General features: G+C 41.9%; 1 protein-coding gene across 2 annotated transcripts in view; it reads right to left on the minus strand.

Annotated features, from left to right (window-relative positions):
• The window catches only part of PPM1B (protein phosphatase, Mg2+/Mn2+ dependent 1B), a 59,170-nt gene extending 37,413 nt beyond the window's left edge, over positions 1 to 21,757 (minus strand). The window contains exon 1 of one of the 2 annotated variants that reach the window (XM_066316084.1): positions 21,620 to 21,757. The gene's annotated coding sequence lies outside the window, so the exon portion shown is untranslated. The remainder of the gene's footprint in view (positions 1 to 21,619) is intronic. The other variant, XM_066316085.1, reaches the window with a different exon arrangement.
• Positions 21,758 to 23,729: the final 1,972 nt, after the last annotated feature.

A 23,729-nucleotide genomic window follows, 5' to 3' on the forward strand; every position in this document is an offset into this window, starting at 1 on the left:
ATGCAGTAGGTTCTTCCTTATTGGACCTATATGACAAACCCAAAACTAAACCAGGAATTACCTTCTGCTTGCTTACTTGATGCAATGCACAACTTCCACCCTAAAGAGACAGTTGTTCATCCACTATAATAAAAGATCATGAAATGCCTCTACCTTTGCTAAGTGGTTCTTCATTCTATACAGAAACAAGACTGAACAAAGTCTTGATTTGTGGCTTTGCAGGTGTGGGAGTTTTTGGTGAACTCTTTTTCCCCCCTCTTCAAACATGGAAGCTGCACTAAAACACTCATATTAATCAGTTAAAGCAAGGAGAACTAACTAAAGTTCAAAACTAAAAGCTCTGTGAAGCAGTTTAGGTGCTTTATCCTTTTTGAAGCACTTAATATAATATTAGAGTTTTGAAACACCTGCATAAATATGCTTTCACTGTGTTTTAGAAGCAAAATCCAGAACTTCCTGCAAAGCTAAATGCCTTGAAACAAGTTTGCTTGGGATTTCAGTAAAACTTGAGTTCAGCAAGTTGAAGTTTGCAGCTAAAAATTCTATAGCCCGTTAGGAATTTAAACTATGAAATTATGAATTTCCAACAGGAATACCTGTTAGATCAGTATTTCCCACTCACCTAAAAGCTTGATAATACCATGGGCTTACTATTCTAATTAGGTCCATATTTTTAAACATCACTTCACAAATGATGAATGTAAGTTACAGCATCAGAAAGCTGCTTTTTAATACATCTAACAAAAGATATTCTAAACTTTCTTCCTGCAGACCTGTCTCTAATATATATATTTGCTCTTTTGTAGTTCCTAAATTCTCTGTGACTCACTTTCAGGGAAGCTTTAGATCAGTAAATTCACATTATGGCTGTGTGGATATCTTGGCAGCAATGGTAGCTTAAGTACTTGCTCTCAGCAGCCCATTCCTGTTCCATGCTCTGTGGCTGAGCAGACATACAGACAGCTACGCCGGTACAAGTGAATGCCTGAAGCAGAGACTGCTCATCTGGCTGAAGAGGAAATCAAACTTCATTGAATTATACAAGCAGAAGATGAAGGAAGACCAAGAGCCAGCCTTACTGGAATTCAGAATGCATGTATCTGCATTTGCCTACTGGGAGATCACTGGCAAGCACTTACTTCTCTATTCTTCTGTAACAGATCAGAGTTATGCTCAGCACAACTCAAGCAGAGAAATGTGAAATCATGTCTCTATCAGTTATGCTGGACAGCCCTGCAAACACCCAGCTTTAGGAAGAGAGGAGGCTGAAGAGCACAGCCATTTAACACGCTTCAGCAAAAACACCCGAGTACAAAACGCTTTCATTTTCAGTTATTTGATCTTCAGCTGAACTAAGGAGAAAGAAGTTCCTTCAAGAGTTAAAATGTATTCCATGTGTGTGTTAGTTTTGTTCCAAAAATCCCTCAATTGAAACAACAAAGCATTGTAAACAGAGGACCTGTACTCTGAACAAACATGTTTGTATCGGGGCTGCCGGGACTTTCTAGAGAAAAGCCTGCAGAAGTTGCTAACTAGCTTTTATCTTACCTTACATAATAGCTGTAGTGCAAGTAAAATTCTAAATACACATTATGCTTTCCACAGCAACCCAAGAGTCACAGATTGAGAAAGATGTGTTTGTATTCTGTATGGGTTTGTGTTTTTCCTTGATGCAGTCTACAGTCATCTATCTCCTTGATGGGGACTCAAAATTCCAGCTCAGACACTCTGAAGTGATATGCATGGGCAACCTAAGATCATATTTACTATTACTGTAGTCCCTATCTTTTGAGCACATTCTTACAGTTTCCCCATGAGGCAAATTTAATATCACATAACTAGCTAGAATACCTGGATGGCAATACCTAATGTGTCAGTTTGAAAATATCAGTCCATTTTGTTGTCTTTGTTAATATTTGGCCTTCAAACTGATGTTTTAAAAAAACCCAACCACTACTGGTAGATTACTTAAATTTTGTAAAGGTCCATAAAACCAGCCTGAGCACTGGTCAGATGTTTTGAGAAAGAATCCACCGCATCTGTCACCCAATAATATTGTAAGGCACATCTTTCTGAAGTCCTCTGGGACAAAACAGCATGTCCCTAAACCACACCTCACCTGACCTCTCTACCTACTACAGCACTATTAATGAGCATCCAGAGTCTGTCACTCCTTCGCCTAGAAGAGAAAGGTAGTAATAAACTACAGTATCATTCAAGTTCGGAAGAAATCTTGAAAATAAAACCCCTCTGTTGATTATGCAATAGAACAGGCTTAGCCCTTTCTAGTTAAGCTGTTTAAACAAGGCATCTTAAGCATAAAACCATAAAAAATCTCCTACAGAATCAACACTCAGCAAAATCAGAGAAAATAACATAGTTCTGATCAGTTAATTCAGTAGCAAATACATCCTTTTGTATAACAAACTCCACTGTGACAAGCCTCATTGCCTTGTAGGATAAAGAGTTATGTCAATTTTCTTAATTGTATAATTTCATTACTAAGGCAGCAAAGCTGACCGAGCTACAAAATTTTAAGATGCTTTAGCTGTAGGTTACAGTCGAAGTCTGATCATTTTCAAAAGATTAATATCCCTTTAAGTGTCTTGTATGAAATTATCAAAGAGGAAAGAACAGATTATCTGCAGATGGCCACCTTGACTAATTCCTCTGTGATTAGTATTCAACAATCTTTAAGCCAGAGTCCTCAAAATTTAATATTTATCTGGATAGAAAACTCCACCCTAGCTCCTACTGGATACTAATGCATTTAAAGCAGGTCAGCTTTTGAATCAAGTCTTGTTACTATTATTGAAGCCAACTAGGAATTTTTTCTCCTCAATACTGTATCTCAAATTTCTGCTGTTCCTTACACTAACAATAACAACAAGCTTAAACCTCGTTTACATATCTTTCTGCACAGATCCTGTATTTAGAACAAATATCCCACAAAGGATTCTCAAAGGATTCACAACAGCATCACATTTTGTCTATTAAAGGAATAAAGTCATTACAATACATGCATGCCAACTAATCACATTTTTTGCTATCTTAGCAATATATGACAACCCTAAGTGTAATCAGGAGTATATCCAAACTTCAGAAGCAATTTAAACTCCACAAAGTGGGGTGAAGAACAAAATGTGTCAAAATAACAGTACTTCAGTTAGGACTAGGTACAAAAAATGCAGCAAGAATTTGCTAATCCTGGTATGTTTGACAGTGACAGAAGTAAAGTATCAAATTTTAAAAAGGATAATAAGAATGGAGGGTTACTTCTTTACATTCAATAGCAATGATAAGAGGAAGGACTTCCCTTCTCTTGAATGAGGTTCCTCTTCAACTTCTAATAGTAAGTATAAATGCACGAAAAACCGAGCCATCACAGCAGATAAAAACCACAACCAAAAAACAGCCAACTTGGATGTGCAGACAGTTACAGAAGGCATAAATTCTCTGCCACACTGCTTAGACACTTGGATCTATTTGTGGCTTTTTTTAGCCATGTTACCACTTGCTAAATTTATACACATCAGGAGTTAAATGCAAAAAAGGTCATTCAACACCACAATAAAATCATCAGCACGTTTAAATTGGTAACATAAGAAAATCAGTACTACAAGCTGCCAAACATTTTAAGTTAGGATGCTATAGGCATTTTAATGTTTACTGCAAAGCACAAAGTTTGGAAAGAGAGAATTCAGGCATCTGTTATGTCAGCTCACTGCCTACACAATCTTTCAAAAGAAGTAATTTCAGTAATACAGGAACTGAAGGCTCCAAATAGGAATTGTTAAAACACATAGTTATTATTATATCTCAATTACAGTTATAGAACATTTTTCCCCTTTGTCTCTTCCAGGGTAAGATGCTGCTTCTAATTACTAGCTAAGTTACTTCAGTAACAGCACTGTATTACTATTAACAGAATCAGCACATAGAAATGTAAAGGCAATAAAAACTTTTTAAGTGGGTCTGTTTGTTTAGAAATCCATTTCTTTATTGCTAACAGAGATTCAGCACCTTCCTAAATCAGCCTGATTTGACTCATTTCAGGTACGGCATAGCCCAAAGCATTTTTAAGGTAGTTATAACCAACGCTGAAGAGAAGCAGCTGATCCTACATAATATATAATTATGGACTCCCATACTCTTAACAGAATCAATATACCTGTAGTCATAAGATAGTCAATCCATAGTATGGTATGGAAATTCATGTTTCAGATCACAGATGACTTGTCCAGACTATTTCAGAAAAGACATCACTTTGTCCACTGCTCTCTTACAGGATGCTCTACTTCTCCATCAGGCTAGGGAAACTTTTTAAAAAGTCTAGCTAAAAAAAATACTATCGCTAGGAACTGCAGAGAGCAGACTTCCATTACCTTTTTTTCTGGCAGCAGGCTCCAGTATCCTTGCCTGGACACATGGAATCTTTTTCAGCTGTCTCCCTTGAGTCCATCTGAACTGTTTCGCTTGTCCTCTACACAAGAGTACTTGGCAAGAAGTAGCCATTTGGCAACTTGTAAGCTTAAAACTCAAAGTTTTGTCCAATTCATACTGCAACTTCAGTTCCACAATAAGTCACTCAGACTCACTTTTAATCAATAGTTTAAACTCTCAATTTGCAACATGTATTTCAATGCTAAAGTTTCAGATACCCCTATGGAGTAAAAATAATTTTAATTTTGCCACTACACCAGTATCACAATACATGCTGAACTATACCTGGAAAAATTGAAAGGGTAATTCTGTCAGTAAGAATGTTAAAACTAACACACAAGAAGATCATGCCAATTTTCAAGAAATCAACATCAGAGAAGGTGCTTAAGGGCATGACAGTCAGTCAGTGACATAATGGTAGACATGACAGCCAAAAGGATTCCAGGAAAGTTAGCATGTTAATAATTCAACATTCACTTTATGCTACTCATCATTTCAGAAACCAGCTGCAGGGAAATTTGGATGACACGGATTAGGCCACCATCTCCAGCTCCACCAAACGTTACTACTGCTCCTGTACACTGCTGGCTGCAAGATGCGCCCTTGCTGGATTGAATAGTGATAGAAACATCTTAGCACAATGACACATTAAAAAACCACATTGATTGTGGCAAGGGGGCAAACACCCTATTTTGCCATCCCATTTATAAGGCAACTTGCCAAGACATTTTAAAATTATTTCTATATTCCAAAGATCACATATCAGCCGTACCATTTTATTACCATAAAGCATAACCGCCCCGTAGTCTATACATGTATTCTATAGAGTGTAACAACTTATCTGGATCAAACTAGGAATCCATAAAATAATCATGGCACACAAAGGAATACTCTTAAGTATTTCAGCATTTGCAGAATGACAAAAACTGAAAGAATCAGATGAATTTAGCAGTTTAAAAGAAAAGCAGAATATTAGCTTGGGGATTACACAAATAATTCAGTAAAACCCACTACATGAAAAAGAGACCCTCACTCACAAAAAATCAGAAATAGGTATGTCAATAGAAGACTGCTGATCTGAGCTTTCAAACAAATGCTGAACACAGCACAACAAGTGCCAATTTCAGTAGGTTTCCACACCCCCAAAACTGAAGAGCTGGCCTTAGACAACCAGCTGCCTACATTAAGTGCTCCTCACACATTAGTCCCCAAAACATCTCCCACATCCTTCTGAGTGTCTCCAACATGACTTCCATGACTGGAGACCATGGCCTTGTATTTTCTCTTCTGTGCAAATACCTGCTCTGTGAAAGGATAGCTACGTGCTTCTCAAAAATCTTCAAAAAGTGGCTTTAAAGATCACCTGGTTCCAACTCACATGCCACAAGCAGGGACACCTCTTACTGGACCAGGTTGCTTCAAAGCTCCATCCAACCTGGCCTTCGACACTGCAAGGGACAGGACATGCACAATTTCTCTGGGCAACTGATTCCAGTGCCTCAATACCTTCACAGTAAGGATTTCTTCCTAATATTCAATCTCAACCCACCCTCTTGCAGTTTAAAGCCATTATGCCTTGGCCCATTAAAGCACACCCTTGTCAAAAGTCCCATTCCAGTTTTCTTGCAGGCAACCTCTAGGAACTGGATGGCTGCTCTAAGGTCTTCCCAGAGCCTTCTCTACCTCAGCCCAAACAACCTCAACTATATCAGCTTTTCCACATGGGAGAGGTACTCCAGCCCTCTAATCAGCTTCACAGCCTCACAGAGATAAATATACATATATATATAAATGTTTTTATATATACTTCACTTGTCCCTGGAAGTGGTGTGGGAATGACACAACATTAATAACATTTTGTTAAACTGTGCATGTAAGCTGAAGGCAATGGCATCACTGCTGAACAACACTTATGGCTCCTGCTACTCAATCGTGCTCAAACTCGCAGAAAGGTGACAACTGTGCACATGCTTGAAGCTATGGCTTTAATAAAAGAAATGCATTTACCATGTTCTCCAAAATGCAGTAAACCTGTCCTCTGAACACAAATTATTTCCTGATATTTTGAAAATAACAAATACTACTCAAAAATGTGTCCACTCTCTGCATTCAGAGAGAATTACAATAAGCTCAGCACGGGACCAAAAGAGTAACTAAGACACTGCCAATTTAGTAAGACATTCCATATAATGCAACTTAGTATATCAGTTTTAAAATTAGCAATGCTGATGCTACTCAAAAGACAACCCTGCAATAATATCAGCTACATTGACTATTTCAGCTAAGAGACACAGCCAGACCTAGCTCATATACCTCTGATCATTAGGGCATTTCAACAGAAGTACGCCGATTTATTAGTTAGTAAAGAGGGATAACATTCTGCAGGATTAGTATATATAATATGCAAGTCAAGAACTCAGAAACAGTATCATTTCGCCAGGTCTCTATATTCATCATGATTTGTGTCATCTGATTACGGACAACTCTGAAAGTTTTACCTTGAATGCAACACAAAAATAACATTTCTTCCAGATCTTGGCCTTTCTGATTAAGATTTACTTTAGAGACTCTTCCTTGTATATTGGGGTGAATAAAGCAGAAGAGCCAGTTAGTCTAAAAGTAAGATGGAAGAATCAACCAACTTCTGTCCTAGTTCAATGCAATATTCAATAAAATCTTTAATTCAAATGCTTAATAGTAACAGCTGAACTGAAACTAATAAACTCTGTGAACCACCGGAAGAGGCCAAGCTAGACAAGAAGTTCCTATTTGTCTGTGGCAATGCTGCCAAACATCAAGGGACTGCTTTTCACTTGTTAAAGGTGAAATTATGGAGTGATCTAAGATACCAACCATTCTATGGCCACTACGTGCCAAGAAACTCCCACTCTCAATACATACTACCTTTACAGATGTCATGTAAGCAAATCCATTGCCAAACCAGGAACACATACACCACATGACAGGGAGAACCTGCATACAATCATGTGTAGGTATGCACATTTAAGTGCAGAGATAATGGAGAAGTCTAGCACACTAATGCAATTGTTTACAGTAATATACCCACACCCCGGAAGCAAAAGAAAAGGAAGACTAAAAGCTGAGATTCAAATCTACTTTAAAGCATAGAAACTATGACAAAGCAGTCTGTTACTGGCCACTACAGATTCCTTTAAAAACACAAGCAGAAACATACCTAAACTCTCACCCTTGAAAAGAAACAAAGTTGCATTTCCCCCAAAACCATGAGAAGGGCTACCACAGTCAAACCCAGCACACCTTCCCAGACCAGAATACTGCTTCCGCAGCAACAATCTGCTTCAAGCATTGTCATTTCTGGAGGTTGTCTATGCCTAGCATCTAAGACAACAGTTCACTTTCCTCTTTGTCCAGGCTTGTGAAAAGAAACTAATCTCAGAAAAACTGAGATTTAATTTCACTGCCCAGCAACTTCAAATGCACTACAAACCACTTTGTTCTACCTCAAGGTTGAGAATACCAAAGGTATGTGAGAGCAAAAACATATTGATAACTATAGTGTTCTAAAACTTCATTTTTGACACTGAAAAAATATTTTTCCTTTCTTAGATTAAATGTTTATTCAATGAATGTACCTTGTTTATTCCAAGCCTACTCAACAGGCAGATTTTATGTAACTACTTCTTAATACCAAAAACAGTCAACAAGAATAAGTGATTATGTTAGAACTATTATTTAGTAGACAGCAGATCCTTGAGGAGCTCTAGGTGTAACTGCTGTCCAGACAAGGCATGAACCATTGACCAGCCAAGCTTTAAAATGACTCCTCAATCAGTTTTCACTTGTCTAGTCCTCCTACCATTGAGACTGTAAATAGGACTATGCTGGGGGACACGAAAACATCTTGTTAAGGCAAAAATAAAAAATAAAAATTTAAAAAAAAAAAAAATCACTGCTCTATCCTCAGCTGAAGGCCTAGTCATTTGACAGAAGGCAGATCAGTCAAGCACAACTGACCCCAGTAAAGCCAGGCAGACTGAAAATACCTTTTACAAAAATGCTTTTCTACAGATTTATATAAACTATTATTGATAGTGCTGTCCAAATAAAGCAGTATTTAAGTTACTAAGTAACCCAGAAAGCCTTCTTTATTACGTAACACAGCAAGGATACCTTTAACAGTGACCAGGAACGATCTCTATGCTTCAACAATTTGCAGAATTCAAATGTTCTGAAGCCTAAATAAAAGAATTCTGTGCATTAAAAGAAAAAAAAAAAAAAAAAAAAAAAGGCAAGCATTAAAAAAAAACCAGGTCTCAACCTGTGAAACACAGACATCAAACAATTCAGTTTCTGGCTAGTTTTCAAGGTATCTGGCTACAAGACAGTAAACAGTAGACTTTATAAAAGGGAAAAATTAGTCTCTGTAACAGTATCTAAAATTTATTACAGAAAGGGATGGCTGAGAAAAAGAAAGTGTAAAAGAACAGCAAATGACCAAGAAAATTCAAGCGTGTTTCATTATGAACATTGTAAAGAATTCCTGAATTCAGACTGCTACCATCTTTTCAGATAGTTTGAATTTCTTCCCCAGCCTTACTGCAAGAGACCTCCAAAACGGAACAAATAGGGAAACTCCTGGACACGGAATCAGCCAGTGCCTGACAAACAACTGCAAACTCTATTCTTTACTAGTGATGACATTACTCATGTTTCACCCAAAATAGTTCAGTCCCTCCACACTTCATCAAAACCTAGGCTTGAAACAGGCAGCAGATAAGATACTCTAACTGCATATTAAGTGGTGACAAACATCACAGCGGATGAGCTGAGACAGTCATCCCACCCCTAAGGAAATCTGCAGATGTGACAAAAAGCACAGAAAAACAGCTTGACTTGCTCAGAAATTTTCTGACAAACTCCTTAGCATGACCTTTGCTATGCAAAGTTTTGGTTTCTGTTGCATACTCATGTACCTACAGATATTCTTGTCAGCAAATGCTGGTATTTAATTAAACTGGAATGACTACTATGAAGGGAGTCATATAAACATCTGTAGCAGGCTATGTATTTAGGGAAAATCCAAAAGAGGGGATGGACCTTTTCAATTTAGTTATAATAGATGTTTTAACGTCAATATTTAATTCCGTGTTCTTTTACTTTAGGACTGCAGCATGACTGGTGACACTGCTAACACTGTCACAGGTATGTGACTTCTCTATGGTCTTCAGCAGCAGCAACAACACTCCAAGTAAATACAGAACTTCCATTCACAAGATAAGTCATCAGTTATCCAAACCACCAGTGTTAAGAACCAACATTATTAACTACCCAAGGACCTCATTGAAACACCTCAGCATGCAGTCCTACAGTAAGTGAAGCTAAGCTGAACTGAGAACTGCTTTAAGCCCACCTCCTGTCACAGGGAGTTTCTACCCCAGCTTTGGCATCAGTAGCTGTACTCACATCCTCATGCAGCAAGCTGATTCAAGAAGCTAAATTAAAGAAAATTAATCCCAGCAATATGTACCAAACATATGCACATTTCCCAACTCTTACCACAAGATGAGACACAGCCAAGTATCAACATGAAAAGGAAGAGGATCCCACACATGGTCAGAAGCAGAAAACTGCAGAAATACAACAGCACTAACATACTTAGGTAACTGTACAAGGAACTCTTTCTTAATGGAAGTCAGGATTATGTGTGGGCTCCAAAGCAAATGCCTGAGTGTGTGCAGACGCCTAGCAAAAACCCCTTTCTGTACTGTATCAACACCAAAAAATGGTAAAAAACCAAACTATTCTAAGGACCTTTAAGGAGAGGAATACCAGATACTCACCAACTGGGCAGCATGCAGCAAAAATCCGTTTGGGTAGAGGAATAAACTCCCCATAAGGAGACACAAAACCAAAGCAGCATTATGTACAGTAAGTGACTCAGTAAATACAGAAGTTAAACACAACAGCAGCGCCTGGCTGACAAAGGAGCTGATATATCCAGTGCCCAGCACTCTCACCAAGGTAGCGTAAGATTTAATGACTAGAAACCAACACAGAAGAAGCAAAGCTTCAGCTGAATTACGTGCCTGCTACATGAACTCTCCTGTCTATAGAATTTTGAAGGCGCTACCCTTTGGTAGTTGGACCTAATAAGCTTTATTGCTTTCTTCCCTCTTAATGTAAAAATTAATGTGGGGTCACATCAGCACACCTTCCTTCTCTGAACAAAGCACTTCAGAGCACTTTTCAGTCATACAAAGACCTTAAAAGAATCTTTGCTTCTTCAGCAACAGTAATGCAAGTCTACCAATTCCATGACACCTTAAATCCATAAAGCACTAAGTTTTCCACTATCTGCAGGACTTTTTACACAATTCAGGGTGAAAAAATCCAACAACTTGCATAGTTAGGAAAAAGCACTATAGACTAAATCTCTCATTCCCTCCCAGTCCATCCCAAGAATGGATTCAACAGGAGAAAATGAGCCCAAAAAAACCAAACAATAACAAAAATAAGAATAGAGAAAGAAGACTCATAGCAAGAAGGTCCTCTCCATCTCACTGACCGTGTCAGTGGTCAATTTTTACTTATTGGGTTTTACTCATGCTAGTATCAAAAAGAGTCAAGATACCCCTGAAAGGCAAGCAGAGGTAGTGTCAGGCAGCAGCAATTGGTAATAAAATGCAGTGCAGTGTATGTGCTGATAAAAATCTTGTGAATTACGTACAGACAAATAAACAAAAAACAGATCTCCATGATGAGAGCAAGAAGGAATACTCCTCAATGAATGCTGAGCTCTGCCTACTCAAGTATTCTCTGGATTAGCTGAAGTTATCAGTGAATTTATGCAATAAGTTCTTTAGAAAGCACTGTAGTTTTCTTCCTTACTAAGGACACTACTTTTCATGTCCTCTCCTCACTTATTTCAGCATCAAACATTGACTCAGGGAAAGGAGAGGATAAACACTGACTGGAAAAAAACAACTTCTGAAATTTGAACAAAATTAATTGTGCAGGAAAGGTTGCTCACAGGTTCACCACTTATTGTATTAGCAGTAGCTGAAGATGCTGACTACTAAGAAGAAAATAAGTAGCAGAAAGGATGATGGAGTTTCCAATACAGTGTTCTAGAACCATTACTTGACTTTAGATAAATGCTTTAAGCACAAATCTGACAGTTTATGACAGATCTAAGCTGTCACATGTGTGTGACAGCTTTGTATGCAAGAGCTTGTTTTAATCAGCACTTCAATACACAAACAAGACTCTGGAGGAAGGGACAATAGAGAGAGACCTATTAACAAGTTTTCCACATTAGCTTCTTGTTCTTTGTGAAACTTGACAACATAATCAGGTTTCAAGTCTGGATGAACCTCAAGACATCTTTCTAAAAAATTAGTTACTTCAGTTATAACATTGCCAACCCCTAGCTTTTGTTTATACAAAACAAATCTGAATCTGCTAAGCCTGAACAAAACAGAACAGTGAAAAAAGATTACTTCCAGCACTAACTGAGCCCTACATTCCCTCTCTACAGATTCAGAAATACTTCAGACTGAAAATAGTGTGGTTGTTAAATACATCTGTGAATATATGGCATTTTTCAAGGAATTTTTTTGCCAAATATGAATTAATTAAGTAGAATTGCAGAGTACCTTCCATACTGACATTTTTCTAACCATGTTAAATTCTGTTTCCTGCCACTGGCAACAGCAGCACACAAGCTAATTTCAAGAATCCTGAACTACACTGGAATTGTATTTCTTCCCCTCTGACTCCAGAAGTACAGCAGCATTTTCGCTTCATGTTAAAAAATCATGAGAAACTGTTTCAACTGTTTGTAACCTTATCCTCTTCCCTCCAAAAGTCAGATATGCTAAGCTGACAGCATTCCTTTTTATTTTCTTTCTTTAAATTTAAAATAATACCGTAACAACAATCAAAATAAAAAAATAAGCTGTTTTGTTTAACCACAGCTACCATACTTGAGTACATTAAATATTTTAGAGAAGTTCTCTGGCCTAGAATTACTTGTGTTTGGTACCTTCTAGTTAAGAAACTGAGATGTCATCCACTTTGATTTAATGTTACAAACTAGCTATTAAACTTCAGCAGCTCTTGACCTCCATTATTTTCACACTCGAATACTGGAAGAACACAACATTATACAGACATGGTTCAGCATAAGACAAACCAAAGGCCAAACAAAAGTAAAATAAATTTATTGTTTACTATGATATAAAAGTAGGATACGAAACACCATTGGCACTACAGCAGAGTCCAAACTATCCTTCCCTTCCACATCACACACAAGCCAAATTATTGTTTCAGTTTTAGAACATGGGAAAATGTTAAACTATCACTTCTACCACTCATGGAAAAACAGATGAGCTCTTAAGGCCTGCCTGCAGAGGAGACTGCACAGCTATTTGACTCTAGCAAACACTGTGAAACATCTTTCCAATGTAATCATCCACAAAAGTGGTGTGCTTGTCTTTTCCCTGATCCCACAAATTACTTCTAAGAGACAGACACATTGAACTGCTTCCAGTTTCTTTACACCATGAGAGATGCACAGAATTTAAAAAAGGGCTGGTTGGAAAACCTACACAAAGCAAACAATTTCTATTATTAGTGCATTTTTTTTAATGTCTGAATGCTTATGAACTGCAGGTTATCTTTTGAACAGCAGTTTGAATTGCAGTGCACTTAGGGAGGATTTACAGAACAGGTTTCACACTTCACTCTTCCTCCCAGCTCTAGCTATTGTTTTCACAACATTGTTTTCATCTTGTTGATGTATAAAACCTCTATTATTTGATTGTGCACAACCTTCTACTTGTTTAGATAACTGCTCCTCAGAGTAACATAATCAGACACAACCTAGACTTCGGATGAGTCCAATAAATTTATCCACCAGCATAAGCAATCAGCAAAGAAAAGAGCAGGAAAGACATTATCTCAGCGAAAAGGAAAAGTGAAACAAAAAAAGCTCTTGCTGCAATATATCTCCTGGAAAAAGTGATAAAGGAACAGAAAACATGACAAGCTAGCAAATGGATAAACACCCCATCTGAGGAATCCATTTGATACATGTATAGGCAGTAGTCCCACAATTAGTGAGAACACTCATTGAGTGTAAATCCCACCTGTAATTAGACATTGTTAATAACCTCCTTAGAGGCGCCACTTCAGTTCTTACTGACAACACCCAAAGTGAGGCATTTGTGAGCCTTAACAGCCTGTACTGTGCACTGGGGCTCTCTTGAGCTAGATGGAGCTGCTCCACTTTCCAGGATGAGGGACTGAACACTACCTGGAGGAGTCAGTGGACAACCTCTGCTAGATCTGGATTTAAGCTCTACAACAGCTGAAATAAAAAAAGAACTTCATGCTTCCTTTGAACACGAACACTCAAAAAAAAGGTGCTATTTTAGTGAAAAGCCATCCATAAACAATCTTTATCAAATGTTTCACAGAGAACCAAGCTTCATGTCAGACACCAGAAACCAGTGCCTGCAACTAGTACCATATCTGAAGAAAGGTCTTGTGCACAAGGTGGTATGCAGAACACCTTCTGACTAGGATAGGATTTTCCTGTCAGGAACCAGAACAAGTAGTACAAACATATTTTACTACTATACTAGGTAAAGAGAGCAGGAGAAGAAAGGACACAGAAAAAACCCTGAGTAACATCTGTGCTATATTCACCTTTCACACCTTTACAGTTCTCTGAAGGCAGTGCTTTGAGTATAGACCCACTTCAAACAGAAGCAAAAGGAACAATTTCTTCAGCTTCACACACTGAAGACAGAACTCTCAAAACAGCCCACAGTACCACGTAGTTTCAGTACAGTACTTCTCATCTGAAAAGTTGCAAAGCACATGACAGTTTCAGCAGTTTTCCAAGGTCACCAGGGCAATCACAAACACAAGTCCCTGCCCCCTCCAACTGCTAATCCGCCACCCTCTAAAGCCAGTCTAGCTGTACTCCAGAGACTTATGCAATGTGAAAACCCCCATTCACTTCTCTCCTAGAATCATGGTCCAAAACTACTATGCGTAGGATCATTTATACAGCTGCAATATACAAAGGCAACTTTACACCTGTCAATATTTATTTGGATGCAGTTTAACAAGCATGTTGAATACTCTGAAGAATCTTATCTATCTTATAAAGAAGAGATTTTCAGCATTCCTTAAGAAGCTGCCATGAAGAACACAATTTCCTATTTCTAGATATGTTCCCCGAAATGTTGAGGGGAATGCGCTCTTAACTCTTTTGGAAGAAACTTTAATTATTAGTGGTAATTATTTAAAAAAAAAAAAAAACAGACAACCAACCACACACACAAACAGTAAAACAAGAAATAACATTAGTGGAAAATAAAATAAAACCCCAGCAAGCCACGCTACAGAACATGTTGTCTGTGTCTCCAGAGTTTCACTGAAACACAACTCAACAGTTTACACAAGGGTAAATATTTCACAAACAATCAGGTCCTATGCGTTTTGTGGAAATAAACAGTCACATCAAGGAGAGACATACAAACTAGTGCCCCTGAGGACAAGTGCAGCAGAAGTTCAGCAGAAGCTCAGCTGCATTACCAAAGCAATCATGCCATACAGGACAGACAGTGCCCCAGACACATGAGAATACTTACAGAACTCGCAATACCCTACACCCAGAAAAATACAGCCACAAGACACAAAGCCACAGGAAGTCACACTTCACAACTTGCTGCTCACACAGCTAGTTTCATTCTTGATTAACTGAAGTAAACCCATGAAAGAACTACTCTCCAGAATGTATTGTAGTTTTACCACCAGTCATTTTCACACAAAATTTCAGAACTAGGGACAATAATTAGGGACCAGATATTCAGTTACCAGTCAATATAAAGAAGGAATCCTTAGTCAGAGAGCAGCAGGACAATTTCTGCAGGCCTGACAACACTCAGGAAGCAGCAGAGGGTAGAACCCACTCCCCCCGCGTGGCTCAGCACCCTCTGCAGTGCTCTAACTTGCCTTTTGGAGACCCAGTGGCTACAGCTGTATCATCACTTCAGCCTGAGTTAGGAACATGCTTCTGAAGTAAATCTATCACCCACTTCCTGCATTTTAGTTGACACCTCATAGAAGTTTCTGAATACACGATCTGAACGTACCCAAGAATAACCTACATCAAAACTCTGGGAAAGCTTGGAACATACTCAGAACCAGACTACAATTAGTCTAAAATAAACCCCACAAAGTACACACATGGAAGACACTGAGTTCACCTAACTCACAGCTTCATGCTACAACACTTCAAGTGCAGCATACTGCTTGTTAATGTAAACACAATCCAGTGGCAGATACTGCCCATTCACTTATGAGAGCCTCAAGCAGCAGGAAGTAAACCCACAGCTGCCAACACGCACCTCAAAAGCCCCAGAAAGGAGGCCTGCACAGGGCGCTCCTTTTTCTAGAATAAAGATAGCAGCACTGTTATCACCACTCATCCACTTTTGGTTCCACCCCTTCAAGAATCAGGAGACTCAAAAGCTAGCGAGACACTCTAGAAAAGCTTTTGGAATAAAGAAAAATAAACCCACTCAAGATCTACATATTTCATACATCACCTACAATTACTGTTTTATAAAACTTTTCAAATAACATTGAAAACACGACTCAATCAAAGGCTGCACTGGAGGTAGCGATAGGAAAGAAAAGAGCAGTATGTATGCAATATTGCTTTTTACGGCCTGCACATCAGCTAACCAACAAAGTCACCCAGAACAGGATTTTTTTTTCTTTTTTGAATAAGCTGACCAACATAATATTCACTGTTTCACTTGTATAAGAACATCAGTTCTTTGCAAATAGTTCCATCACTGAGATGTTCTCTGTTACAAATTCTTCTTGTATAAAATTTTAAATAGAAGATGATGAGTTTCAAACATATACCTGCCTTTAGCAGTACAAGAAGCTGGTGAGAACAGACCAAAGCAGCACTGCATGAAAAACTTACAATAATGTGCTACCTCCTCTGCTCAACAAACCTTTATAATCTTACTTGATTACCTCCTTGATAAAAACAATTAATTCATATGCTAACAATGCAGAGCCATATTTGCGCTACACTGAGTAAAGGTCAAGTTCCTATACTGGGGTGCAGACACAAAAGTAGATTATTGAAGATTACATTTGCTGTTAACACACTAATACCATGAAAATGGCAAAGAAGGAATGACACTTTCCTTTTTAATTAAACTGCACGTTTGTAGCTATTGACATGTCATAGTCACCAAAGATCCACCTTAAACTCTTCAGTCTCCATGTCTGAAACATCCTTATGCCACATTTTTCTGATCTGTTTCATGTTAAGTCTTGCAAAAAACAGACTTAAGCACCTAGCTGTACTATTTGTTAGAAAGAAAACTCAATAAATAAAGTTATTTCTCATCAAAGATGAAGAGAACCTACGCCAGGAGATAGTAATGTAGTGACATCATAAAATCACACACTGAAGTAACGTTAATGAGAAACTAATGGCGCACAGGGAAAAAAAATTGTGGATAACATTTTTCACAGCAGAACAAAAATATCTGGGCCTAAGTAATTTCCTTCAAAATTGTAAGAAGGGCTGTTGCCTGCTGAGACACTGAGTTTTCCCTTCTGTCATCATTCTCTACATTAAAACATCTTTGTGCTTTCCCTCCCAAAAAGCGTTTTCCAAGAGCCAGAAGACTAATTTAACCTACACTCACTGGCAACCCTTATGTTTCAACATGCCAATAATGTCTCAAGAAACTGAGATGAGCTGAACTGCTCATCTCAAGAAACTAGAGATGAGCTACTCCAGCTCAGTAATTTCTTACCATCTCATGAAGATTTTCAGACCAGTTTTCTTCTGGAGTGACACTCAAATTCTTCCAAATATTTATCTGACTTTACAATATGATATAAATACAAATTTGTACAAGGTTTAGGCAAAATATAAGCAGTTTGAACAAAGTTTCCCATACTAGACATCTGTCTAAGGCTGAAAGACATCATCCAAACAGCTAAGGTGTTTGCAAAGCTGTCTGTTAAGTAAAAGCAGTACTGATAATCTTTCTGGAAACTCTGCATCCTTGTTCTTACATCAGGGATCATCTTCCAATTTCTCCTTTCTGGGCTTTTCTAGTCAGAGGTCATTCTAGTTGGGTGGCTTTTTTTTTTTTTTTTTCCTTTCATTCTTTTTTATAAATTAAGAAGCTCCAATTACTGGTCCAGATTTTGACATTAAATTCCCTGAACATTTTATGTATACCGCATGTGCTGGAGATTGGGGCTAAACTGGACTCCTCTAAGATGCATAAAACATTTATGCTGCATTCATACTGCTAATAGGCAGTGAGAAACAAGTCACAATTCAAACCCTGTACCGCTGTAAGCCAAATTATGAAGACCATCAAGCATAAACTGAAGCACAGAATTAAAAAAAGTAATACATAGGAAAGGAACCAAAGCAGCAAAGTTTTGATTCCAACAGTTTTCCAAAGAAATCATCACTGCTCTCCTCCAATTTATTGATAAGAACAATACTCAGATTGAACAACTTCAGTGGCTAAAAGGCCCAAGGTCTGAGGAATGTTTCTTTTCACAGGGGAGGGAAGTACAGCACTGAATTCAGAGATCAGTGGACAAGTGACAAGAACTAAAAACACAAACCCCAAACAAAATACAGCATATTTGATTAGGGTAGTGGGCAGAAAGGATCATTACCAGGAAAAAAAAAAAAAAAAAAAAAAAAACACCAAACAACAAGCACACCAACTATGGACACAAAGATATGCATGGCCTGTTACAGTAATCACTCTCCACAGTCCAAACACGGAGTCTGGAGCTTGGATTCTTTCACCAAGGCTTTCCCATTCACTTGGAAGAAACCGTGCTTGTAAAAACCAATGGTTGGCCAATTATCTTCTAGTGCTGACTGGCAAAGAACAGCCATTTTCCACCTCCTAAGCTACAGCAATAGACCTATATGGCAGATTTAAGCATTCCTACATGACTGATGATGCAAGACACTACCAAATCATCAATTTTCATTTTTAGTGGGGTTTTTTTTAAGAGAAACCCCAAAAAAACCCAAGACCAAATCAAGCAACAGAAACCCGACTGATGAACCAAGCCCACCCCTGCCCTGCTGAACACTAAGGCAGCACTCAGCAAGGTGTGCTACAGTTTGTTCCGTTTAAGGAGGACATTCAGTACTCACTGAACACTGCTCTGTGCACAACCTCATCCCCTGCTGCAGTCTAAATAAGCCCTCCTAAGAGTAATACAAATACTTCAGAAACACAGATTTTTATGTCCACTACTAAGAGGAGATTTCAGTGCCTTTCCCTTTCGTAATATGGAAGCAACACATTCATGTAAGAAATACTCTCTACTCTCCATCAGACCCCTGAGAGCAGTAGTTCTTGACAGTGAGCACGTGAAATGATTGTTGAACACATAGACTTCATAGGCTTGAATTTCAACTGTAACAGGCTTTTATTTCTTGAGACAAGTTTACTAAGTCAGAAGCACACATTAGTGATTATTACTGGAAAAGTTTAAAAGAGCAATGCGCACCAGAGACAAGAAGAGAAGTGGACTGTCCAGGATAACTACAAGACTACTCACTTCTTTCTCTCATTGCTTACATCACTAACTGATCACCTCATGGCTACCACTGTAAAAGAAAAATGGGTTCTCAGCACCCTCCATGCAGCTCTCTCCATGCTAGGTTAATTACATTTCCCTTATCCTGATGTTGTGTGCCTTAATTAAATCACTGCCCTATGTAGCAGCCTCCTCTAAATATCTGCAGAACAACAGATGAGGGGCTAGGCAAATAAATAGAACATAACATCTCAAACCTGCAGAACATGGGATATATACACGTAATTACTCATTTCCAACTGGTCCAAGCAGCTTTCCATTCTAAATGGATCATCTCTTCCCAAATCTCTGACCCTCAAATATTGATGCACTCTCTCAAACACAGGCATACATCCAGTATAGAAGATTTCTTATACTCTGGATATGCAAACTCAGTTAAGTGTTAAGGTACAGAAAATGCATGTAATAAATACATATAAAGGATGTACTGGAGCCCCCAAGCCCACACACACGGGAGCTTGTCTACACTATGCTAAGTACTTTTAGTTAGCTGCTGACCTGTCAACCCCATCATGAGTGCTAGTTTCAGCAAAAGTTTACTCTTAAAGTTAATGGTCAATTTATCCAGTGGAGCAAACAAAAGAAAATAAACAAACGAAAAGAAAGCACTTTACCAGAAGCCTCTTAACTGTCCTGCAACCTCCTTTAATCCAGTAATATTCATAACAGTACTTAATTACCTCTTCATCTTTATTCACTTTTTAAATTTTCACTAGATGTCATAACTACAAAATACTTCCCTCCATACTATGAGTAGCAAAGAACCTCCACAGCCTCCAACCTGGACAGGACCCTGGAGCCAGTTGATCATCCCTCCCCCACGCCATTTCAACTTTTCATAGCCTCAGCCAAAAACGCCTGCTCCTCTCTCTATACACAGACTAACTAACTCAGCAATACGAAAACTCCAGTTTCCCTTTTGCACAAATACCATTCCCCTGATACACACGTGTATACATAGCCTAACATAATCTTCACCCTGTATACAAATTCATCCTTCCCCCCATTTTCAACCATACTCGAACATCCACTCAAGCCCCCTCACTTTCCTGTAGTCCACAGTCATCCTTGAAAATTTACCTATATGAAGACAACTTTGATGACCTAACAGACAGAAATTTACAGTGCCTGCTACCTATAAAATATATATATATAACTACAGTTCTGTAACTCCCCAGTACATGCGCAGACTTCTCTCCAAAAAAAAAAAATACTATCATGATCCAAACATATGGCATTTGCTACATGTTTTCCCATTTGTACTGCATGGACCAAACAACAAATATCCAGCCTTTCCATTTCACTGCAGGTGAAACATCAACTCACAGTTCCTCCCAAGTTGCTAGACCACAGAGCACGTCGCTTGCTGCTGTAGCCCGTGTCCACACACCGGACAGAGCTCACCGAGCTGGTGACAGCCGGGCATCTCTCTCAGCTCCCAGTGCGAGCAGCAGACAAACCCAAGCACAGCAGTAGGAACACGCATGACTTGCTGTCCACATACCAGCTCATATTACACACGAAGGTCTCGCACATTAAGTCTAACCACACTGGCCACGAAACAAAACAAGTTCAGAACCTTGTAGCAACCTGTTACCACTGCGCCTGTAACTTGTACACAGGCTTCCCTACCACCCAAAGCCTCCCTCCTCCACAGCCTTTAGATGCCTGCCAACTTACCACCTTACCTCTCCCAACACACAGAAGCTTGTTTACCCATTACTCCTAAATTCACAGGCCTTCCTGTACCATTACTCCCAAACACATGTGGTTTCTCCATGCACCTGCATCCCCACGGTATAAACACATCCCTCAACCTACCGCAGCACACAAAACAAGTACAGATTTTTCTAGCTGCCTCCAATTCAGCTCATCAAAATGACTCCCTCCTTCCGAGAGAGGTATTACTGTAAATTACAGTAAAAGTATATCCCTTGGGTTCCCAGAGCCAGTAAGCTCCAAACTACGAGCAACAACCGCCTTCAACTCCTTTCTCCTAAAGGCTGCACTGCCCATCTGCCTGCGGTTTCATCCCCAGCTCGTCACAAGCAGCCGGGCCTCCCGGCGGCTTCTCCCCCCGACCCCGGGGCCGTGCCCGCCGCCTTTCCCCCCGCCAGGGCGGGCCGGTAACACGGGCCCGGCCCGACGCTCCCCAGCGCCCGGCCGATGCACGTGCGCGGGCCCGGCCCGGCTCCGGCCGCAGCCGCCGGCACACGCCGGACACCTCCGGCGCCTTCCCCGCTGCCGCCCACGCGGGGCCGGGCCTGCCGGCTCCCCAGCCCCGGGGCCGTGCGGGGCCTGGGCCGTGTCAGCGCGGCCCCGGCCCTCTCTTCTCCCGCGGCGACAGGAAGGCGGCGGCCGGGCCTCGCGGCGCGCGCTCGCTCCCCGGGGGCGCACCCGCCGCACGCCGCGTTCGCTGCCCCGCCCGGCGCCGCAGCCCCGGCCCCGGCTCACCCCTCGGCCCCTTCCCCCGCTCTGCCCCGGCCGCTCTCTCTACCTGTGTGCCCGCGTCCCCCGGCGCCCGGCGGCGCTGCGGGGCCCGGCGCGGGTGCGGGCGGTGCTGGCACGGGCTCAGGCGCGCGCCGCCCCGCGCTGGCCGCCGCCGGCCGCCGCCGCCGCCCGGTCGCGCACTCGGAGCGCCGCCAGCAGCGCGGACATGTTGGAGCCGCCGTCCCCCCGCCCGCGTCACCGCTCTCGGGAGAGCTGGGCGGGGCCAGGCTCACCCCGCCCGCCCCGTCCCGCCGACCATTGGCCGTCGGCCCCGTCGGCACAGCCCTTCCTCGCCGTCATTGGTAGATGCGTTCGCCGCTCACACGCAGGACCCGCCCAAAAGCTTTTCTCTGATTGGGTCTCCCCCGTCTGCTTTGATAACTATTGGCTGCGGCTCTCGTCAATCAAGACGATAGCGCACGGACTCCGTCTTTCTCCGCACTTTTTTTTTTCGGCCTCGCAGCCTCGAGCAGGACTGACGGAAGCGGCTGTCAGCGAGCGCCCTCGCCCCTCCCAGCCTCCCTTCCTCCGCCACATCCCCTCCCTCCCGGCGGCGCGGTTTGCCTGCAGGCCATTGGCTCCCAGCGCCGCCACTCTCGCAGCCTCTCTCGCCCCGGCCGCCGCTCCGCCAAGGGGGCGTGAACCGACCCCCGGGTGCTTTCTGCTGATTGGACGTCAACCCTGCCAATCAAGGGCGGCCGGCGGGGCAACAGAGCGCAGGCCGGCCCGCGCGCCGAGCCGCTCCGCACGGCGATTGGTCGCGGGACGGGCGAGAGGCGCGCGACCTCCCCAGTGCCCTACGAGGGGCAGTGGGGAGTACCCGTATGTGCGCGCGATTACATCACCGTCAGCCAATCAGGGCGCGCGGGGGCAGGTGTCCCGCCCGAGGGGGCGGGGCCTGGCTCACCCGGCGGGAGCCGCTGCGCCTCGCACGGCCCGGGAGGAAGGAGCTGCCCTTGGCGCTGGCGTCCGTCGGGCTTGTCGGGGCTGCTGGTGTTACCGCACCGAAAAGCGAGGCTGGAGCTGTCTGGATCCTCTGCGTTCCCGTCTGCCTGCGGGGCTCGAGCGCCCTGTCCCCCCTTAAGGGACGGAGGGGCCGCGGCTCCGCTCGGGTGCCCTTGGTACCCCACCGAGCCCTGCTGACACCGGGGCCGCCTGAAAAGTCGAATCACTGAATCACAGAATCGATTAGGTTGGAAAAAAACTCCTGAGTTCATCGAGTCCAGCCCGTGACTGAGCACCACCATGTAACTGGACCGTGGCACCAAGTGCCACATCCAGTGTTTCCTTAAACACCTCCAGAGATGGTGACTCCCCCACCTCCCTGGGCAGCCCATTCCAGTGTCTAACCTCCCCTTCTGTGAAGAAATTCTTCTGATGCCCAGCCTAAATCTCCCCTGGTAAAGCTTGGGGCTTCTTCCTCTCGTCCTGTCACTACTTGCCTGGGAGAAGAGGCCGATCCCCAAAACCTTGTAGAAGATGCTTGTAGACGGTGATAGGGTCACCCCTAAACCTCCTCCTAGCCCTGAGTCACGGCAGGTGGGAAGTGCAGGAATGGGCAGCTGCTCCCGCCGCCGGCCGCTCCGGCTGCAGCGACAGCCTCGCCGCGGGAGGCCGTAATGAACACCCTGCCAGAGCTGCCCTTCGGCTTCTTTCTTGCCCCAAACCAAAACTGTTTGTTCAGGAAAGAACATGAAAATCTGTCTGATCCCTCGTAATCCCGTGCTATTCCCACCTTTCTCAGTCAACGGCTGGCTGAAGCTAGCTGCAGGTCCCCTGGCTGGAGACGGACCCGCTCCTACCCCTACAGCTCTGGATGGCGGTTCAGCTGCTGCAGTCACACCCTGTAGGCTTTCCTGGAAAGGGTGTTCTTGCCTTACACGGCCGAGAACCCGAACTTTGATGTGCTGGCTGTAGAAATGGCATACCAATTCCAACACCACGGTTCGCTGATACCTTTGTCCCTTTCCTTACAGTGAGGCGTTTCCTTGCCGCACACTGAGTACATTGGCATGAGTGAACACCTGTAACACGCAGGACTTGGAACCACGGCTCAAAACACTGTTTGTATAGCATTTTTATTCATTCATCTATGCATTTTCTGGAGTGTTTTAAAA

This window comes from Sylvia atricapilla, chromosome 3 (genome assembly GCF_009819655.1).
Source record: "Sylvia atricapilla isolate bSylAtr1 chromosome 3, bSylAtr1.pri, whole genome shotgun sequence".
NCBI lineage: Eukaryota > Metazoa > Chordata > Aves > Passeriformes > Sylviidae > Sylvia > Sylvia atricapilla.